General features: G+C 50.4%; 2 pseudogenes; both read right to left on the bottom strand.

Moving 5' to 3' along the window:
• Positions 1–3,531: 3,531 nt before the first annotated feature.
• On the bottom strand, positions 3,532–9,200 carry LOC113199019 (endonuclease V-like; annotated as a pseudogene).
• Positions 9,201–9,506: 306 nt separating this feature from the next.
• The window catches only part of LOC144251330 (E3 ubiquitin-protein ligase RNF213-like), a 64,100-nt pseudogene continuing 56,292 nt past the window's right edge, over positions 9,507–17,314 (bottom strand).

Here is a 17,314-nt window from a genome sequence, read left to right as displayed (position 1 = left end):
GGTGTGTGAGGTCCTCATAGCTGGAATGGGAAGCCAGCAGCCCAAGTGCTCATGGCACCCAGTTTACTCTGGCCCTAGCCCTATTTCTCCTGGGAGCCTCCAAGTCTGTCCTTGGGCATTTGCTGTGGTCCTTAGAGGTCAGTAGGCTCTCCCAGGCCTCTTTGGTGGCATGCTTTTAGACCCTGTGCCTTCTGGCTCTTGGTAATGGCATGGAGAAAGGGCTTCCATCAAATGCCAGAGCCAGCCCAGGAGACCCTATGAGGTCCCTGGAAGGCCTGAGGATAGGCCTGGCCAGAGCTTGACAGGACCACCCTGCACTTGGGTTGGCCAGACCTGACTGTGAAGCTGGGCAGTCCCAGGGGCCCATCTCCCAGTTCTCCAAGCAACTTAATAAGGCTGAGGAACAGTCACCAGGAAATGAAGGCGGAGGGGAAATGAGCACAGAGGATACACAGGGCTTGAATGACTTGTGCCATCCAGCCCTGGACACCTCACACAGTCTTCCCTCAGGGAGTGAGGAGTGCCAGAAACAGGGTCTAGAACCCAGGCTGCCACTGTGGCCTGCACTGCTGCTTATCAACACCCTGGGCCTCCCCTTCCTCAATCATACGGTGCGACCCAATACCTGCCTCCTGGTAAAACTGCCATCAGGCTTTGCTAACCCATTGACAGTCATTAAACAGGCCTGCTTTGTGACACCAAGGACAAGAACTACTGTGCTGCCTCACAGGTGAGGAAAAGAGGGCCGGCATGCATGTGATGGCTGTGAAGGGTCTCCAGAGGCCATGCCCTTTCTGTGGAACCCAGGATAGGGTCCCTTGAAGATAAAATAGGCCATGAGAAGCTGGAGTAGCCCTGCTGGGGGACAGTACTCGGGCCAGATGTTTCTAGAGTTCCCACCAAGCCAGGAGTCCATCTCATTCTCCTCCCCCCTTCAGGACCTCTCCTGTGTTCCCTGCCAGTCATGAGCCACAACACTGCAGCAGGGCAAGACTGGGCCTCTGGAAGCACCACCTGTGGGTAGCTTAAATGTCCCCTGGTGCTCAACTCTCTTGCCCTGGTACAGATGGCCTGGAGTGTCCCAGAGTCCTGCAACTGTTCTTGATAGTGGATGACAGCCTAGAGGAGACAGAACTCAGTGACATGTGCTGGCTGGTTCTGAGCCAGACTCTGGACAAACTCTACCTGCCCCACAACCTGGGGAGGCTCTCACACCTCCCACAGTCTGGAGGCCCAGACTTCCAGATGTTAGGAACAGCCACCACTGGTGTGTGGGTGCCAGGGATGCCAAGAACCTCAGTGTTGAGGTCCTGACATGAAGGAAGAGTGTCCTAGGGTCCTCCCCACATGAGCAGCTCTGCCCAGTTTTACTGGGGACTTCAATCTCTTTGGAGGACTTCCAGCAGAACTAGTCTGTCCTTCCAACTAGTGTCACCTGTGACTCCTGCCATCTCTAGAAAGTTCAGCAAGGTTACCTTTTACCAGAGTGAAAGAGGGCTTGTGGGTTGCAGGTGGAGATTGGGACAACCCAGGTGGAGAGGAATATGAAACAGGGCTCAGTCTCAAATGGGACTCTGGCCTCAAGAAGCCCCCAATCTTGGCTAAGATGGGTTTAGCTGACCTCTGGGGCCTCGTGACTCATGGGCAGGAGCAGCTAATCCCCAGATGGCTCCTGCTTCAGTTAGTGGGGAAGTAGGTGGGGTGGGCGGTGGCTGTCTGGCAGGCAGCAGCCCAGCGTGGCAGGAGCACTTGCACCTGGCACTGGCAGGGCAGTGCATCTAACACCAGGGGCCCATCAGAGCAGCAGGAGGGAGACCCAACACCAAGACCATCTCTCATACTATCTAGGAGGGCTGAGGGGCCAGTGGGCCCAGGAAGAAAATGTCGAGCCTATAGGACCCTCACCCATTCCAGCAGGTGGCTTGTCTCTGAAGTGTGGGTTCAGGACTTGGTGGGCTCTTCTCCAGCTCAAGGCACATGACCCTGACTATTTTTAGGTGGTCAAAGTACATTTCATGTGGCTGACCCCTCACCTACAAGAACATAAGGCCACTCTATGGTAAGCTGAGAAGAGGACAGAGGCCTGCCCGGCAGGTCTGGGAGAGCACAACCCAGAGTTCTAGGGCTGAGGGCCTCTGAGAGAATCTCCTTGTTTTTTCTCATTATGCCACTGGGAAAGAATGGAAGAGGAAAGGCATCTTAGGGCTAACGACACACTCAGGTTTGACAGCCTATGTGCCTAAGACTCCAGCAACACCCTGGATGGGGAGAGAGCAAGGCTCTTGCTGGTGGACACCTACAAGCCCACTCATCCACCACCTCTTGGCACATCTGCCCCAGGAGCCTGTCCCTGGTGGTATGCAGGCTGCTGCTGCCACCTGGAGGCCATTCTGTACACCTACAATGAGGCCAAGGCAGGACTGAGGCCCACTCAAGTGTGTGTAGCCTGTGGCCCCTCTGCTGGGTGGCTACCTCCACCAGCTCAGCACAGGCTATAGGAAGGCAGGAAACATCAGACAGCAGGGAGGCTTCTAGGCCCTCTCCCCCTCCCCTCAGCAGTCTCCAGGACTGGGCTGTGGAAGGCAGGGACTCAGGTGCAGACCATGGCCCCAGCTCCTCCCAAAGGCCCAAGGGCCTGGTACCACACAAGGAGCTGCTGCCTGTAGAAGGCAGATCTGCAGCCATGCACACTGGCTCTGAGTCCCTGCAATGAGGTCTGCAATCTGAAAGCTTAAGACACAGACTGGCTCCTGGTTTTACACCTCTCTGGTCTGGCTGAGCTGCCTGAGCATATCAATGTCTTCTCTGCCCTGGGGCTTTTGCAAATACTGTTCCTGAGCCAGGATTTCTCTCTTCCTGAGGATGGCTTCTCTTGGGTTTTCACCTTATAGCTTCCGTGAAACACATATTAGTATGTGACTGGTGTCCCCTCATCATGACTATGAAGGTGAGCCATGGGCATTGTGTGCTCAGCTGCAGGCTGAGTTCCCTCTCAGCTGAGCCAACTGGCTCATCAGAGAGCTGATCCCCTGACCCCTGAGCACCAGTTTAGGTGCTGAGTACCTGGCATAGCCACACCCTGGAGTTCCTGATGCCAACATGAGCCTTCCTCAGCACTCACCCCCAGTGTTCTTGCAAGGGCCTCCAGCTGAGGGCTACTGGTGGAGCACTCTGCCATTAAAGCTGACATCAAATGATCCTCCAGACAACCTGGTACCCAGGTGCAGGAGGCTCAAGTAAGGGAGAAGCTGAGTGTTAGGCTAAGTAGCTTCTGAGACACAGGCAGGAAATCTCAGGTAGAATCCTAGGAACTCTCCATCCTTCTGTCTACCTTCCTGCCTCCAGGGCCCAATATGTCCACACCAGGTTTCCCAGCAAGGGGCTCATGGACTTGCCCTCAGCCCAGGGCCATCTTGTCCTCAAACCACTGCTCTGTGACTCCAGCTCAGCTGACAAATGGTGAGAAGTGGAGGAGCATGTGCTGAACCCCGCTTGGCACAAGGACTCTGGGATCCAGAACCTGTAGCAGCATCAGATCAGGCACATGGCTGCTTCCAGGCTCATCTTGTGGCCCATGGAGATGTAGAGAGGCTTGTTGCTGTGTCTATGGCTTTTCAGGGCCTACAGCATGGAAAGGAGGTCAGAGCTGCAGGAACACATGCCCCTAGGTCCAGGCCAGCCACAGGGACTGGAGGCTCTGATGAGGTCCTTGGTGGTAGCAGGGAGTTCTTGGACACCCAGCCTTAAGGCTCCTTCCTGGTGCCTGTCCCTGGGCAGGGTGGGCGAGTGCTGGCATCAGAGTGTCTGGGGTACACACATGCAAGTGCATGCAGTGCCTCTGACCTTGCAGACTAGGGTAAAGACCCAGGCCAGTCATCATTCCGAGGACAGTTCCAGAACCTCCCATCAGAGGATGCATCTCCCTCAGCCTGCAGGAGCTGAATCTGGAAAATGAGGAGAAAATTTGCAAAAACCATATTTTCTTGGTGAAGGGCTGAGGCAAGCCCCTTCCTCTTTAAAACCCAGTCACAAGCCAGGAAAGGAAAGGGACCTCTCCTGGATGATACTATACCTAAGCAAAGCCATCTGATCAGACAGCCCTGAGTGTGCCCAAGGCCCCCATCTGACCTGACAACAGGGGCTTTGAGATGGGCAGCAGCTCACCTGGGACCACAGCACTGGTAAGTAGAGGAGTGGGCCAGGGCACACAGGGCCACCCTGGCAGCAGGCTGTGACCAGGACTCAGCTATTAGCTTCCTTCTGCTTCCTCCCTACTGGGAACTTGGACATGTGTGTGTCACCTCCACACTTTCCTCTGGAGGGGAGAGGATGGGCCCAGTGTGGGTCACATTGGCCTGGGAAGGGTCTGGACCGCCATGTCCTCCACTGATGTTTATGGAGTGAGTGCTCCACACAGGCTCCTCTGCTGGAGGAAAGGACAGTTGGGGTCTTTGCCCTCAGAATGTGCTGTGCAATAGAAGAGCCAAAGTGTTAATGTCATCTCCCCTGTGCATGCTGCAGGGCCAGAATAGGGAGGTGCAGGGGTGAGAAAGGGTGTGGATGCAGTCACAGGCAGGAGCAGTGGTCCAAAGTCTGGCACCTGGGATGGCATAGGGGTGACTTGGGGACATAATCTACAATAATCTATATGAGTGCAGCAGCAGCACAGAGGTGGAGATGGAAGAGGCAATCATAGCACAGGGAGGAGTCCGGGGCCCCAGGGATTGTAAGCCACAGGCTGGGATGCACCACCCAGGGCTACATGGAGAGAGGCACCAGAGAACACCAGGTGTGCTTTACTCCAGGCCAGGATTCAGGGACACAGAGGTGTACGGGAGGTAGCTGACCCATCCTTCCCATCCCCAGGACCATTCCAGGCACCTGCTGGCTGGGCCCAGGCTGTCTGGGCCTCCCTATCTTCTCCTTGTGCAGGGCGCTCTTCTCCAGCATGTCTACCTGTAGGAGTTTCTTGGCCACTCCAGTGCAGGGCAGCTTTGTGAAGACGCCAATGTAGCAGGCCACCCCAAAGCTTGGCAGTGGGCAGAGGAGGGTGAACTAGGGCAATGGGGTTGGGCAGCACTAAGCCATGCAGCCTGGAAGTGGGCCCAGGATGGGGGATGAACAGAGTCTCACCATCTGCAGACCAGCAGAGAACTCGGGCCAGACTTCAAGACCCTTTGTGCCCTGACTTCATGGGTGAGGTTGGGGCAGGCCCGGCAGCCTATTCAGCATGCTCACACCACGTCACCCTGTTTTTTCTTTCATTTTCTGGCAATTTCCCTCTTCCTCTCCCCTTTGCTGCTACCCTAGGGCCTATGCATATGTTCCCATGGCCTGGGTGCCCATGCCCAGGAGGAGCCGGCTGGTCCCAGGACTAGCATCCAGGTCAACATGAGTTTACCCTTTGGTTTTGGGGCCATGGAGTCCAAGGGCAGTGGCCAGGATGACCATCAACCTAAGCACCCTCCTGGGCCAAGGTACCTGCATCTGAAAGAAATGGCACACCTGTCTGAATATGGACAGAGGACAGACTGTCCAGCTCAGGGATGGTGGTGAGGGGGCTCTCTGAGCTCAAGCCCTATGACTTTTCACAATGGCCAGGTTGGCACTGGACTATGGTACTGGAGATGGGCCAATGTACGGTACTGTGGGGAAGAAAAGGGATATGTAGTAAAGGCGGGGTGAAAGGGGGGATCTTCTCTGGGTGGGGGATCTGTCCTGTGGTCTCACTGCCGATGATGAAAATGAGTTCAGAAAGGAGCCATCAAAGCCTGGATGGCAGCAGAAGCTCTTGCATGGGGTCAGACATGCCCTCTTCTGGTCTTTCCCAGTGCCCACTCTGACCTTTCCTTTTGGGAGAGCAAGATTACCTCAGTGGTGGAACAACCCCATTTTCACCCAGAAACAGATCCTACAGAGCCACAGGGAATCACATCAGCTAAGCTGACCCTCAGTCCTCAGGTTGGACTTGTGGGGCAGAAAAAAGGGGAACTGCCACAGGGGCCCAGCTTTTAGAAAATCCTCTTCTTTTCTGACTATGAGTAGTAGTGGATTTCAGGGGGCCTTCCCTCCCCCAGGCAAAAGCAGAGGGTCCACTTCCTGCCCCTGGGAGGAAGTACCTGTCTGGGGCATGAGTCCCGGCTCCTTCTCCTATAGCAACTGTACCAAATCCACCAGAAAGGGCAACTCTTGGAAGGCCAAAAAGGCCTCTCACATAGGAGGCCATCAGGCTACCCATTCAGCTCTCTTCATATACCACCTGCCACCAGGCATGCAGGTCAGCAGGACCCTGAGGCCACCTGCTTCCTGCCTCCATTTGCTCTGCCCTATTGCTCAGTTCACCATCAATAACCAACCTCCCCTCTCTGCCCGACCCATGGCTCCCTTCTCTGCCTCACCCAGAGTTGGGGTGTGCAAGATAACCTTCCCTGCAAATGGCGGTGAGGACTGAATGCAATGTCATTTTGTAACAGGGGTTCACTTAATACTTTGACTATATACCTTATTGCCTTGAAACTTACATTTTTTTCTTTTTCCAAAACTTCTCTTCCCTGACCTTTATCCTCCTTGATCTCTCTTTCCTAATCTCATTTTTCTTTGAATCACCTCTTTAAAAAACCCCTATTTCCCATGATGGGCAGAATCACTGGCTCTGGGACAGGAGTCCCTTGGGTTTCTCCTTTGCAAGCAAAGCAATAAAACATCTTCATTTATCTCAAGACTTTGTCTTTGTTATTGGATTGACATTGAGGATGAGGACTGAGCTTCAGATTACAATTTCAAAGGTGCCCACCTGGGACCTGGTGTGTATGACACCCAACCACTCTTCCCAGGAGCTCTTCTAAGGGCAGTGGCTAGCCTCACCCCTGCTTGCCCCTTGCCCTTCTGGGGCTCCTTGTAAGTCAACACTGGCTCCTCCACCATATGCAAGGCCACTGGAGGCTCAAAGACAAGGCCCAGGAAGGCACTAGCACAAAGGCAGCATTGCATGGACACAGGGAGGGAAGGGGAAAACCAGGTCTCCTGGAGGCCGTAACAGTGAGGTGTCAACACTGGCTTTATGAAGAGACCTCTGATCATCTAGAAGGGTGGGCATGCCCTCAGAGCTAGGAAATCAGAGAAAATAGGGGTTTCCATGGACAGGAGAACTTGGAGACACTGAGGGAGGAGGGGAGTGCACACTGGTGTGGAGCTGCGGGGACAGGAGATAACTGATTGAAGGCCCTTGCACACATGCTACCAGGAGGTGTGGAGGACAGAGGGTCCAGATGGCCCAGGCTTTCTGGAATGGCTGGCAACTACCCAGAGAGCTTTTAAAGTTCAGCTCCCTTATTTAGGGCTCCTTTTCTCTGGCAAACAGACTGTTTTAAAACCCAAAAGACCCTACCCCACAATGGAAGAGGGTGTCTGGTTATAGCCTGGTAGAGCGTATAGGTCAACCTCTGCCTAGAGCACATGAGAGTGGAGTCTCTTAACTCTGTCTTTTCATTAGTCTCTCTGGCCTGGGCTACTTTGCAGGCTGGTCTGTTTCATTCCCCACCAGGGAGCACAGTGACATCTGAAATAGGCTCCTCTTATGTCATGGGCATGGGAAATGAGAGGGGGCTTTCCTTTCTTGCTCACTGGTTTTCGGAGCTTGTGTGGAGAAATTATAATTTAAGCAACCACCATCAACCTATGAGGACACAGGATGCCCCTTATGTCCCTGTGGAAAATCATCTGTAGATTTCAGCAGCCCAACCTGCTTGAGTTCACTAAGAATCACTTTCTCTTGTCTACCATTAGAGTGGACCCTCCTCATTTTGGGTTATTTTCAGGTAAGATTCTTACCATGTTACTGATAAAATGGCCAAGAGATAAATCCCAACCCTCTAGGCTAACAGAGTTTCTCTTGGGTGTGTTCAGTTGCCAACCCAGCCTCAAAAGAGGAGTAGAAATTGTGATTTAGGAGCTATCACCAAGAGATCTGGATGATTCAATAACAAAAACGGAGGTGGGGGAAGTATAGGGTTCTAGAGAATGTATGTATAGTAGGACCCTGGGACTTCCAGCCTCCAGAACTGTTTATAAGGCACCTGGTCTGAGGCATTCTGCTATAGTAGCCCAAATGGACTAAGACAAGGGTGCAGGGGGCCACTCCTGGACTTGTTGGATGAGGAGGCTCACTAGAAGAAGCAAGTCTAAACTGGGTCCTAAGAGAGAAGTGGGAGCTGGCCAGGCACAGCATGGTGTGTGAGGGAGTAAAAGCTGATCTGAATGGGATATGGGTGTGGGGAGTGGGGTGTGGGAAGGATAGTAGTGGTGGGAGTCCAGCCTACACGGTCATACCAAGCAGAGAACAGATCACAAAGGGCCTTCAAGCTACTGTCAATAAGTGTGAACTTGAATTGCCTTTAGGTCACAAAAAGGACACTGACGTACTGTAAAGAGGACTTATGGTGACATGATCTCACTTTTATTTTTTTCAGGCAATCACTGTCCTAGCCCTGGGCACCAAGAAGAAAGACTTGGGATGGGGAGCCCATGACAATTCGGCTGGCTTAGTAACCTACAGAAGCAGAGATGGTGACATAAACAGGAAAGGGGCCAAAGGGAAGCAGACAAGAAGGCAGATTCCAGCAAGACTGAAAAAGCTGAAAATATTGAGCTGACATCAGACAGGATGAGGGGAAGGGGAGAATCCAGGAAGGGACAGAGATTTCCAGCTTGGGCACCTCTGGGTGTGTGCTGCCTGTCACTGAGACTATGAGACCCCAAAGCTGAAAACCAGACTTGGAGGTAAACATCAGACTTGGTTCTTAGCAGTCATAGAATTCCCTTAGTCTTTATATTTTTATTTTATCCCCCTTCAAACACTTCTCACTTGTTAATGAAATTCGAGGAAAGGCGGGCTGGGGTTGTGGTTTAGTAGTAGAGTGCTTGCCCGGCACTGAGCCAGGTCCTGGGTTCTGACCCCCAGAACCGCAAAGAAAGAGAAATGGAAAGAAAGAAAATTCTACTACTTTGCTCCAGGTCTTCAGCCCCTGCCTGTCCCTCCGGGTTACCTTGGGCTCTGGAAAGCTGAACCATCAAGGAGGCACAGGCGCTGACACTGTCCCCTTTCATGAAGGACACCTCAAGCTCCATGAGAAGGCGGGGTCCTGCTGGGATGCCTCAGTGTCACGGTCCACCAGGAGGTTTGCCCCCTGGAAGGACGACATCAGACTTTGTACAGAAATCAGCCCAAGTTAACTGAATCCTCCACATGATCCATGAGGACACGGAGAGGCACAAGAGTCTCTCCACTTGTCGGTAGCAGAACCTAAGGAGCATGAGTAACCTTTAGCACCTGAAGAAGCTGCTAATCTGCTGCTGGATATTGATATCTGGTCTGATATCATCATTGAGAAAACAACCCCCAAGGGGTTGGTCTGTTCTCATCAAGAAAGTTTGGTGATCTGCCATCCTGCTTGCCTCTCTGAGCTCTGGGATCCCTAAGCTCCTCAGGGAGCCAGAAAGCCTGGTGCTCACAGCAGACACCAGGATGAGATTGTACTGTCCTTATGTATGTGGATGGAACAACCCTGCAAGAGAGGGTTTATCATGACCACCTGTGCCATTTTGTTCTTGATGTCCACAAAGAGATGTTCGAAGTTCCAGTCATGTCTGTATACCAGCGTGGGTATCCCCTAAGTGAGAAATAAAAAAAAGTTTTTGGAAATTAAAATAGAGGAGGCTTCCATCTGATGACAGATGTATTCTTCAGCAGTGACTCAGTGGAAGTACCAAGCCGGACAGTATATTCCTAGGCAAGGCATGTAACTTTGTTGTGTTCTGATGATTCTGTTCCACAGTAACACAAGTAACACAAGAAATCTAGCCTGGCTACAGTGACCTTGCAGATACTGCCCTGTAGAACAGAGTATCTGCCGACCACAAGAGAGGAAGAGCACTGAAGGAACAGGAATGGGAATGTGCATATTTGTGATCTATCCAACAACACTGAGCAGAGACTGTGCACAAGGCAGCCACTGTCAAGATGAATTAAAAATGGCTTTAGCCTCAAACAACTGACAGGCTGACTATAATGAAGGAATAAATACATCTGAGAATGACACCTGACTGGACCTGTAAGGATGAGTGCAGCCACAGTAAGGGACAGTATAGAAGTGCCACTGTGTTCAGGGAGTCGGGAGGCAGTTCACAGGGTTTGATGCAGCAAGGAAGGAAGGGGCTGGAGACACCTGGAAGGCGGAGCTAGGGCCAGGTGACAGGGCCTCTGTGCCAGATGAGGGAGTGTGGTGGAGGCCATGTAACTGTCCACATGCTGTGGACTGGCTGGGGGTGGGGGTTCCTGACTGCCCCTTTCCAGGGGTGCCTGCACTGATGCTCCCCGCATAGGGGCATTCTGGCAGGAAACTAAGATGAAGTGGTGCTACTGGCACTGGGCAGCTGGTCTGACAGATGAATGCTCTGAAGTGAAGCCAAGGCCATAGCAGTTAGAGGACGAGAGAATGGGGAAGGTCTGTGTGGTGGTTCCTGGGCATGGACTGCATATGCAACTGAAGGGGTGGCAGCAGTGAGGTCTTCTTGGTGGTGCCATTAACTGTAGTGGAAACCCAGTCCACTGACACTTGAGGCTGCCCTGGGGGACAGGTGCAGACAGTGATGGTGATGTGGAAGAGAGCTGGGGACACCTCCCGGCCCAGAGAAAATGTAGGGACCACAGATCACTAGTGGGGAGGAGATAACACAGACAACATCCTGGGTGTCACTTGTCTGTTCCCCCTGAAACTCACAAGGTCAGTTCATAACTATAGCAAATCGTTTGCAGAGGGCCCAGCCTACCTTGAGGGTCAGCCGGGGCTTGCCCTGGAGGAAGTGGCTGCTGATCTGCCGCTGGATCTTCTCCAGGTCAAATTCCTGTGAGGTCTCCCCACCTTGCTCCACTTGATACTGGCAGTTGGAGAGAATCAGAGACATCAGGTCCTGCTCCACTTCGTAACTGACAACATGCAGGTCAGTGAACTCTGAGGCATCCACGGAATAGCTGAGGGACACAAGATACAGGTCTTGGTGTCCAGAGCAGGTGTGTGAGGCCTAGGGCTTTGGGGCATATGCTCCTGCTTCTGCATTATAGTGTAAGCAAATGAAAACCATGTGCAAATATGGGGCTTTATTGAGGAAGGCTGAGAGAGGATCTGGGGGACGGGAGCTGTTGCTGGCTAGAGTCTGCAGCCCAGCTTGGTGGCAGGGTGGTGAGTTTACGAAGTACCTATTGTTTTCCTTGGAGAACTTCTCCATCGTGTAGATGATTTCATTATGTAGATTAATCAAGTAGCTAACTAATGCAGTTGAGCAGAGGCCCAGGCCCCGACGCTGGGGCAGGATGACCTTAAAATCTGTGTCCAGATCCAACTCAGAGTTGTAGTAGCCTTTAGGTAACTTGATTTCACCTTTAAAAGACAGGGTCATTACTAAGCAAAGGGATGTTGCTCCAGGCGTTTGTCTGGAGGCAGGGAAAGAGAAGGGAAGCCAAAGATCTAGGCCTTGGCTGTTAAGTTTCTAGTGCCCCCAACTCCTTTCTGATCCCATATTTATAGACTCAAGATGACTGAGGGTTACTTTGGAGGTTGGTTCATGTATCCCAGCACCTCCATCAACAGGATGCGTTGCCACACACACAGCAGGGTGCTGGCAGAGCCACGTAGAGGAGGACACTTACCATTGGTCTCCAGTGATCGCCTCAGGGCATTCCACGTGGACAGGAAGATGGTGATCCTGTTGTGGAATAGCTGCCTCAGCCCATCTGTTGAACAAAACACTTGGTAAGAGCCCCACGGAAACAATCCCCACCACCACGCTGGCCAGGGTCAAACCACAAGGCGTGCTCCCAAGAACCTGACCCTGAACCTTCCCTCACTCAGCAGCATGTCTGAGTTTCAAGTTTTAGGCTGTATGAGAAGCTGGAGAGGCTGAGGGCTTTCTAGCCACAGCAGTGGCTCATGGCCATCTCTGGGATTTAGCATCCTTTGCCTCTTTCTCTACCTTAGGAACTGAGCCCCACCCTCATGTCCCAGCCTGAATGATCCTTTTGAACCACCAAACATGGATGGTCCTGATCTTGGTTGCAGCAGACAGCAGTCATACCTGAACTGTGACTGCTAATAAAACTCCTGATGGAACAGGAATATTCATCTTCTGGAACATTCTGGAATTGTTTTACTAAATCCCTTTGCAGGGCCAAAATCTCAGGTAAGAATTTCACCAGTCTCAGTTCTGCTTCCTGGAGAAGAGAAGATAGCTCAGTAACACTTCCTCTATTTAATTGAGAAACAACATGGGGTGTACAGATTTTAGGGCAGGCTGGGGACTTTTTGTGTAGTTTAGTTTGGTCAGTGGGTTGTTTTACATGATTATACCCTGAAGCTTGCAAATGGGAAAGGGATCATCCCATCCTTTCACCAAGTGGTGAGGGATGTAGGATGAACTGGATCAAGTCCCCACTCTCCTCTAATGAAAAGCTCCCTCAAGGACTGAGCTGGGCCCCATCTCTCAGTTTGCACAAGAGTCAACTCTAAATGACCAAAGACCCAGATGTAAGACTTGACCTCTGAAGCTATCAGCAGAAAAACAGAGGAAACACTCCAAGACATTGGCATAGGTGATGGGTTTCTGGATAGGACCCCAAAACCATAGGAAGTAAGAGCAAAATGACAAATTGGATCACATCAAACTAAAAAGTTTCTGCACAGCAAAGGAAACAACCAACAGAGTGAAGGGACAACCTAACAGAATGGGAGAAATAGCTGCCAACTCTTCACCTGACAGCAGGCAAATACCCAGAATATATAACTCAAATTTTTTTTTAAAATCAAAGTAATCCAATTTAAACATGAGCAAATGATCTGAATAGACAATTCTCAAAAGAAGAAATATTAGTGGTTAACAAATATATGAAAAAATGCTCAATATAATAGTCATCAAGGAAATGCAAATCAAAACTACAATGAGATGCCATCCTACCATAGTTAGAATGACTCTTATTAAAAAAATAATAAGATAGGTGTGAAATCCCAGCTACTTGGGAGCCTTAGGCAGGAGGATCACAAGTTTAAGGCCAGCCTTAGCAAGTTCTAAATTAGACTAGGCAATTTAGGGATAACTTGTCTTAAAAAAAAAAAAAAGCAGGAAATGGGGGCTGTCGCTCAGAAGTAGAGCATTGCTTGCTTAGAAAGCCCAAGAAAAGGCCCTGGGTTCAATTGCCACTAGTCCCCCATACCCAAAAATAGATGAACCCAAAAATAAAATAATAAATGTTAGCATAGATGAAGAGAAAAAGGAAATCTAATATATTTCTGGTACAACTTTTAATTAATACTTCATAATAGAGAACAGTATGGAGGTTCATCAAACTAAAAAAAGTTATACCACTCCAAAGGAAATCAGGTATCAAAGAGGTACTGCATGCTCATGTTTATGTGGCACCATTCACAATAAGACACAGAATCAGCCTAGAAGGCTATCAGCAGATGAATGCATAAAGAAGATGTGGTTTAAATTCATAATAGAATATGATTCAGCTATAAGAAAAATGAACTCCTGTCATTTTCAGCAAAATGGATAGAACTAGATGATATTATGTTAAGTCAAACAAGCCAGACACAAAGACAAGATCAATGCATGCTATATGCATACATGGAAATTTCACACCGATTCCCATTATGTATACAGCTAATGAATTAATAAAAATAAGTAATTTGAGAAAAATTTTTAAAAAAATTGACTCTTGGGCCCACCGTTGGGTGTGAGGTTGTTGAAAGGAAAGACCAAGGCCTACTGCAGTGGTAGCTGATGTGATTTTGGGTTTTGTTCTGAAGGGCCAGGATCCAGCATCCTCAGTCAAATAAAACCATGTCTTAATAAGAGATCACAACACTAACATGAAGTCCTTCCTAATGTGAGCACCAGACGTTCCCCAATCATTCTGCTCCCTGCCAGCTGTGGTACTGGTCCATGAAGGAGGTGGTGTGAACCTCTACTGTGGCCCAGGAGAGCTCAAGTGGGTGAAAGCTGGGGATGGTTTCTGGGTCTGGCAGGTGTGACTCCACACCCTGTAGCCCCATCATGCAGCACACTGCCTCCCACTTGCAGGGCATAGGGAGGGCTCTGGTTTGGTTTTGGTGTGCATTCTTTGTTTTTAATAATTTTAATTGTAGTTGGACAAAATACCTTTATTTTATTTATTTATTTTTATGTGGTGCTGAGGATTGAACCCAGTGCCTCACACGTCTAGGCTAGAGCTCTATGGCTGATCTACAACCCCAGCCCCTTGGTGTACATTTTTGACTGTTCAGCAGGCACTTGCTAGTGACCACCTACTCAGCTTCTGGGGATGAACACAAGGTATCACAGTCGAGTAACCCGTTTGGTCTCTCCTGGCCTTCCTTAGAGATCACTGCTAACCTCACTGTGCCCTATGTAATGTGCATATTACTCCTGTGACTTCAGCAGATGTGTCTTAAAATCTCTGAGCTCTTCCCTAAGATTCCTGTGATCAGGCCTTGCATTCAGAATCACAGTGCTGATGGGGTTGCTTAGGATTCTGCCTCTAGGAATGATGACTTTGAACCCAGGCACAGAGCCTCCCAGTCCTCAGGGGAAGTCTACCAGGAAAAGGGGGCAGCCCATGAAGCAGACACACCTTCTGTAGAAACTGCCAGAGCACGGGCACCACCTCCTTGCCGTTCTTCTGCTCCACAACGTGCTGGAGGTACTCGACTGTGATCTTCTTCCTGCAGCTCCAAATCTTTGAGCAATGAGCCACATTTCTCTGGTGAAGCTGGGGCAAGAAGCTTGCAGGGTCACCATATATGATTTTGGCCACAGGGCTAGAGCTGATGCGCTCATCCTGGCTGATGAATGTGCTCACAGTCAGCAGGGTCTTATCTAGATGCTGGATAAAGAAATGACACAGCATTCTTCAAGTGAGACATTGTCACAGACAACCAGGCAGCTCTTGGACCCACAGTAGCTCCTTAGAAATCTGCCTGCACAACCCAGATGCTTGCTTTTGCCATCTTTCACTGATTAGGGGGTTCCTTGTTCATAGGGTTTTTGCTTCCACAAACAGAGTGAGACTCGGGGCCTTTATTTCACTGCCCTTTTGCTTCCTGACTTCCCTGTACTGCTGTGGATAGTCAGCTCTGTGATGTTCTCAGCAGAGCAGTCATGAATCCAGAGAGATTGTCGATGCATTCCTGGAGGGTCTCTGCCTCTTACTTTCACATCTTGCTATAAAAAGCAGTGGAGCAGGCTGCCATCTGCCCTCTGGGAATTCCTGATAATCCTTGGCCTTACTTAAGACTAGTGCAGGAGGGGGATAGCAGAAGGAGGGGTTTCTCCAGGTAAGGCCTCTGACAGCCCTCCTGAGGACAGTGGGCCAACAGTGCTCACAGATGAATGGGACCCCCTCCTGGACAGAGGGATAAAGAGTGGTCACCACTCACCACTTACCTCCAGTTCAGGTGGAAGAAGGGCTTTGACATGTTTTTCCCAATTGTTTCTATGTCCTTTTTTTGACAATTTTGCATCAAAATTTAAATGTCCTACAAAGAAAATCAAAATGTGTCTGTTACCCAACAAACAAAAAGCAGTGCTCTCTATACAGTAAACACTAAATAATGTTAATAGAGATAGTCCTCCTTTTGGGGTGATAACTTCCTAAGTTCACCAGGTACTGCCAACACCAGCCTCCAGGCCTTGTGAAGACACTTTAGTCTCTGACAACCCTCCAGCCCACAGCTGTGGCCTTGAAAGTATTTTAAACAAATGGCTAAGGACAATACGTGAACTCAAAAGCCTAGGGGCACAGCAATGCTGACAGCTACCCAGAGCCACCTCACTGCTGCCCCCAGGCCTGTAGGCAAAGGTGGTCCTGGGGAGCTGGCAGCAGGTTAGGGCTCCCGAGTCCATGTGCTGTGGAAGCCACACCAGAACAAGAGGTACTCCGCAAAATCAGTGTTGCTAAGATGGGAAGGACATGCTAATGCTGGTTTCTGATGAAGACATCCCTGAAGTGGAATAGATTCTCCGGTGGTGGTAACAGACATTTTATTGCTACTGTTATTATCTGTATGCTTTTAAATAACATTGTTCTACAATGGTACAATGATGGTTTTAAAAGATTTTTGCAAGTAAGCAAGAAGGAAACTGAAATCCCTCATAATGCCACTCAGATAACCACTTACAGAGTCCCCTCACAGACCTTTGCTTTTGGCCTGGATTTAATTGTTTAGAGTACAAGAGTTAGCTCAGCAGACAGTGTTTTGTAGCTTCCTTTGTTTATGTAACAAATTGTGTACATGTACATATTAGGTCAGGGTATAAGTGTGACATCTCTGGAAAGCAGAAGTGGGACATGTCACCTGCTGGGGTGCCATGTGCTCCCAGGGCACAGGTTAATGGTGCATGCACAAGCACCAGGTATCAGTGATGCAAGCCCCAGCCAGGCAGGTGGTGTGTGGAGGAGCGCAGCAGCCCCTCCAGCCCCCGCAAGGAGAGCAGAGCGCTTGCTCCCACTCCTGTCATGCCATTCACCAGGAGCTGAGGGAGCCTGGCCTCTTGGCAGTTATGCCCAGCCCACATCCCTTGCTTACTCCAGTCAGGGAGTGGGTGCTGCTCTTTGAGAAGGCAGTGCAGCATGAGGTGGACCACATGGGTGGTCTCCTCGGCACTCTTCCCCAGTGTCTTTGTCAACTGCTCCAAGTCTCTCCGGATGTGCTGCTGCAGGAATCCTTTAGGGTCATTCACTGGAGGCTTGATGATGTTTATCACAGCCTGTGAGGGCAACGAGACAAGACGTGTAGTGAGATCAGTGTGTAGAGGACACAGAGAGAAGCCAAGGGAGTGAAGCACCAGCACTGGGGAGAAGGTGGTTTCTAGGTGAGGTCAGGGTGCTCTCAGCATGACGCAGGCAGCAGAGGAAGGGAGGGAGGTGAGTAGAGCCAGAGATTGCTGGCTCTGATGTCATCCCGGAGCAGCAGGGAATGCTTCCCTGCACCTCCTGCAGCCACCACAAGGGTGTAGGTGACAGGGTCCCACCACCTCCCCATGCCCAGGTGTGGGCATGGACAGAGCTGTATACTCTGAGTAGACTTTATGATCTGATTGTTGCACCTTGTATACACATGCTAAGATGTCACACTGTAACAAACGTGTAATTGTTTTGTGTCAGTTAAAACAGATTTTAAAAATTAAAAAAAATGAAGAGGATTTTCCATAATCTGAGGAGTAGTTCCCCCATTACATCATACGCCACAGAGGGAAAAGTAGG

This window comes from Urocitellus parryii (genome assembly GCF_045843805.1).
Source record: "Urocitellus parryii isolate mUroPar1 chromosome 13 unlocalized genomic scaffold, mUroPar1.hap1 SUPER_13_unloc_11, whole genome shotgun sequence".
Taxonomy (NCBI): domain Eukaryota; kingdom Metazoa; phylum Chordata; class Mammalia; order Rodentia; family Sciuridae; genus Urocitellus; species Urocitellus parryii.
This window is presented reverse-complemented; position numbering and strand designations above follow the sequence as displayed.